Raw genomic sequence first — 5,495 nt, forward strand, 5'->3', positions numbered from 1 at the left:
AGAATAAGAACTGGAACTGGGAAGTCCAGGAGTGAGGCAACTTTTCTGTTTCTCTTGGGCAGCATGGGCGTTGGCATCTTGGTCTATATCTCTGTCTCTTTTTTATTTTGATTGGATTCCTCTGGTTGCACATGATCTGACATGGCATCTTAGGCAATCTATCATCACTACTTTCTAGTACCTAGGAAAATTGACTCAAGCACCTCCACTTGGATCTAATCACCTGTGGTCATTAACTTTGGGATCACGTGATAGAACAGGACAGTAGGGCTCTGTGTAGAGGCAGAGTTCTCAAAGAGGGGATGGAGGCAGATGTACAAGTAGCGAAATCTATTCTCTGAAAGCATATTGGGGCTTATGAAATGATATGGAAGGAGGCACAGATTGAGGAGAAGCATGAGAGAAATGGTCTTCTTTATTCAAAAACCAGGCCAATAAAGCAGAAAATCAGGGTAGACCAAAGTGTGATCATCTCTCTTTTCTCATGTGTGCTTTCACAAGGAAATGATGATTACAGTCTTCTGTGAGTCACCAAGGGAAAGGAAACTCTGCAAGTGGGCCTCTAATTGTGGTTTAGAAGAAATGCCTTATAAAAAGTCTGTGTTTAATTTTCCCCTTACCAGCGAGTATACTCAGCAGATTAGCACCAGTAACCAAAATATTAATATACTCCTAGATTTTAAGTGCCCTTTAACTGCCCTGCACATTGTCTCTGCTTGACCTCTGCCAGGTATTTTGAGTGATTCAAGGCAGAAGTACAAAGAAAGGCCCCATACTGTGGCCCTCTCACCTTCTTTCCCACACCGACCTCCATCTTTCACCACGGAGAGCCTTTGCTACATGGAGTATTCCTCCTCCAAAACAATCCATATTCTGCCTCCAAGTGGGTCATGGGAAACACAAATGTGTAGCTCACTCTTGGAAGGAAAGCTTGGGGAAAAAAAGTGAGCAAGCCCTGAGAACAACATCTCAGGTTCCCAGAGCACTAGAGGAGTGGGGAGGGGAGGTTTAGTGTGGGGGAACACCCTCCCTCCGGGCTCTGCAGACTCCTCACACCCTATGGGAGAGGCTGACCTATAAAGTGCCAAGTCCAATGTGGGGACACTGGCTGCCAAGGTCTAAGAGCAGATCTGGCTGGGAATGTTAGGAATCACCTAGGGACTCTTTGACTGAGGTGGGGCCTTTTATAATGGGAATAGAGCTATGATTTCAAACTCACAGCAGGGACAAAAGCTGGCATGTGTCTGTGTCATTGACCATAGGGGGCTGGGAGTCTGGTTTTTCTGTCATGTGCTGTCAAGGAAGAGAAGAATCATTCAATGATGAAATCATTAAAACTCCTAAAGAGTATTTCCTACATGGAAGGCAGCTATCCTATATAATAAAAGGCTAATATGCAAATTGACCCAACGGCAGAACAACCGGTTGCTATGACACGCACTGACCAACAGGGGGCAGATGCTCAATGCAGGAGCTGCCCCTGGTGGTCAGTGCGCTCCCACATGGAGCGTGCTGCTCAGCCAAAAGCCAGGCTTACAGCTGGCGAGCGCAGCGGCAGTGGTGGGAGCACAGCAGCAGTGGTGGGAGCGCTAAGGATGTCTGACTGCCAGCTTGAGGTGCAGGCTGGGCTGAGGGACCCCCCCTCCCCCCCAGTGCATGAATCTCATGCACTGGGCCTCTAGTTATCTAATAAAACCCCAAAGATGTGCTGTCAAATTCATCAAACTTTTTCCTATATCTTTTTCCTCTTCCTGCTTCTCTTCATTATCCTATCCCTGTTAAGAGCATCATTGTTCTCCCAATAAGGTTGTCCCCATATTTCTTTGGTTTCTCTCTTTCCCAAATTCTAATACTGAATGCTGTCACCAAGACCCCTGGACTGTTCCTCTCTATTATATCAAGTGTCTCTTCTTTTCCCTATTTGTGTTGCAGAGATGTAGTTCTGACCCTGTTACTTCCTGTCTAGACCATTACAATAAATTCCAGTCAATTTTCCACTTGAATCCAATTTAAACAATAACAATACTTCTGTCTTAATCTTCTCAAAATACAAATCTACTCATATCACTTCCCTTCTTAAAATGCTTCAGTTAGTGACAGGAGAAGATTTGACTTTGGGTGGTGGGCACATGATGCAAATACAGATCTTGTAACATAGAAACCCACACTTGAAACCTGTATGTTCATGTTGACCAATGTCACCCCAATAAATTTAATAAATAAATAAATAAATAAATAAATAAATAAGCAAGCAAGCTTCAATGGCTCCCCATTGACCAAGAATGCATCTAAACACCTTAATCTGCTATTCAAATCTACCACAACACAGCCCTAGCCAAGCTCTCAATGGCATTTGTTTGCTTGTTTGTTTTGTTATAAAAATAACTCCAGATAACTGTAGAAAACCTATGGAAAAATATGAAAAATTATATAAATCAATCTTAATTTCACAATTCAAAGATATTTTGGTCTATCTACATATGTCCTTATTTACAAAAGTGGAAACCTGTTTGTTTGTTTTTTCATTTGATAGTATATCAGTAGCATTTTTCCATACTTGAAAAAAATTTTTAATTATTTTTAACTAGAGGCCCAGTGCAAGAATTCATACACCGGTGGGGTCCTTCAGCCTGGCCTATGGAATTGAGCCAAAACTGGCTCTCCGACATCCCCCAAGGGATCCTGGATTGCGATAGGGCACAGGCCAGGCCGAGCGACCCCACTGGTGCACAATCAGGGCTGGGGAGGGACACAGGAGGTTGGCCAGCCAGGGAGGAACTACAGGATGGCTACAGGGCATGTCCAGCCCGTCTTGCTCAGTCCCCATCAGCCGAACCCCAGCAGCAAGCTAACCTATCGGTTGGAGTGCCTGCCCCCTGGTGGCTAGTGCACATTATAGCGACTGGTCAACGGGTCAACTGTCTGCCCCCTGGTGGTCAGTGCATGTCATAGCGAGCAGTTGAGTAGCCTTAGCATATCATTAGCATATTTTGCTTTGATTGGTTAATGGCCAACTGGCCAACCAGACACTTAGCATATTATGCTTTTATTATATAGGATACTATTTGCTTCAATGACTCAAAAATATAAATGATCTGTTCTTATTATGCAATTAATCTGCATTTATTATAAAATGTGTGTAAAATATAGACAAGCATAAATAAGTAAACAATTAAAGTTATTACATACTTAGATAACATAGAACTAATAATTGTGGACATTTTAATATATATAGTTACTGCTTATTTTATTTAATTATTGTATCATGACATTTATCTGAGGTTATCTTTCTCTAAGGATTTGGAAGGCTTACATCATGTTTTCTTCCTAGCAATCGTAAAGAGATTAACTTCTATTTTAAAAATATTATAACCTACTTTTTCTAGTTATTAATATCAATAATGAAAGTATCCATTTATTTTCACAGTGTATGTGGACATACGTTTTTTACTCTTTTATTTCTTCATCAGTTCCCCTATTTTTGTTTCTTTTATTTCTTCATCAGTTCCCCTAAAATCTGAATTTTTATACCAAATTATTATTATTTTTCCTTATCATGAATATTTTGTTTTAAAGATTTTTTGAAAAACAAAATGTTTTATCAACCAAGATGTAATTATTGATATTCAAATAGTTTTATTTGCTCAACACCGAATTTTGTTTTTTAAATTATGACTTGAGTTTATTATTCTTGAGTTCATTATTTTGTTTTAACTGTCCATTGTCTTCCCAGGATGTGGGTTCAAGTAATTTTTTTTTAGGAGGATACAGTGATGACATACTCTCCTAGCCCCTGAAAATCTGACATATCTTTACCTCACCCAAACACATTAATGACAATTTTGCTGAGTATAGAATTTTGTTGGGGGGAGATGGTAGATTTATTGCAGAAGATATATGAAAACTATCACCATTGAAAGGGCCAGTAATAAAGCTCTGGGCTTGGCCTTGGATTTCCACAGTCTTTAAGGGGAAGAGAATCTGCCTAAGAACAAGATGTTAGTTGAGGGATTATGTCGAATGAAAAAAATGAATGGATGATCAGCCACAAAATTTTTCTCTGATATAAGCATGCAGAAAGTGGCAATGCCAGCTGTGGCAGCTGCCGCCTCTGTGCCCTCCTCATTCACTTCCACAAAAGACTTGTGGACAATTTTTTATATAAAAAGATCTTTGGCTCTTGACATGCCAGACAGATTAGCCTTGCTATTAAGGAGGTCCTCTACACCCAGGCTGGCCAGGTGAGAGATAAAGTTGTAGCTCTCTTCCAGCTTGAACCTGGGCAGGTGGACATTGACTTCATGGAACTCAGATTCTCAGGTTTGGTCCATTCGTGCAATTTTTCCAAAATCAATTGTTCTCCCATCTTCTTCAGCAGGATGTCATCTGGCAGAAGGATGACCATACTGAGCTCCCTGCCTTGGTAAGGCAGCTACATCACTCAATGTAGCCATATGAAAATTTGTTCTTCTGATACATCATTTTCTTATTCAATCTGAAAGGTGTATCGGTTGTGGCCTTTTTACTGAATTTCTCCTGCCAGTTTCCTTTGAAATAGATGGCATTAACTAGCACAATTTTAGTCATATTATCAACCACTAGAGGCCTGGTGCATGAAATTCATGCACTGGCGCGGTTCCCTCAGCCCAGCCTGCACCCTGCGGGCCTAAACTGGCAGTCGGACATCCCTCTCACAATCTGGGACTGCTGGCTCCTAACCACTTGCCTGCCTAGCTGCCTGATTGCCCCTAACCATTCTTCCTGCCAGCCTGATAGCCCCCTAATCGCTCTCCTGCCAGTTGCCCCTTAACTGCCCCCTTGCCAGCCTGGTCACCCCCTAACTGCTCCCATGCCGGCATGGTTGCCCCCTAACTGCTCCCTGCCTGCCTATTCACTCCCTAACTGCCCCTGTGCCAGCCTGGTTGCCCCCTAACTACCCCCCTGCTGGCCTGGCCACCTCCCCAACTGCTCCCCTGCCAGACTGGCTGCCCTGTAACTGCCCTCCTGCCAGCCTGGTCGCCCCCTAACTTCTCCACCATTGGCCTGCCTGATTGCCCCTAACTGCCTCTGCTTGCTGGCCTGATTGCCCCTAACTGCTCCCCTGCCAGCCTTGTCACCCCTAACTGTACCCCTGCCAGCCTGGTCACCCCCTAACTGTCTGGAAGGAAGTCGGACATCCAGAAGATGTCTGGTCAACCCAGACTAATTAGCATATTACCCTTTTATTAGTATAGATAGTGGCCTGGTGCACGAAATTTGTGCATGGAGGGGGGTTCCCTCAGCTCAGCCTGTACCCTCTCCAATCGGGGACATCCCTCTCACAATCTGGGACCACTGGCTCCTAACAACTCACCTGCCTGCCTCCCTGATTGCCCCTAACTGCCCTCCCTTGCCAGCCTGATCTTGCCCCCAACTGCTTTCCCCTGCTGGCCTGATCTCGCCCCCAACTGCCTCTGCCAGCCTGATCACCCCTAACTGCCCTCCCCTGCCGGCCT

At 43.8% G+C, this 5,495-nt stretch overlaps 1 pseudogene across 1 annotated transcript; it reads right to left on the bottom strand.

Annotated features, from left to right (window-relative positions):
* Positions 1–3,965: 3,965 nt before the first annotated feature.
* On the bottom strand, positions 3,966–4,587 carry LOC307097941 (leukocyte elastase inhibitor-like; annotated as a pseudogene). Its single transcript has one exon. The product of its transcript is annotated as a leukocyte elastase inhibitor-like (transcript).
* Positions 4,588–5,495: the final 908 nt, after the last annotated feature.

The sequence above is a fragment of the Cnephaeus nilssonii genome (assembly GCF_951640355.1).
Source record: "Cnephaeus nilssonii genome assembly, chromosome: 4".
NCBI classification, from domain to species: Eukaryota; Metazoa; Chordata; class Mammalia; order Chiroptera; family Vespertilionidae; genus Cnephaeus; species Cnephaeus nilssonii.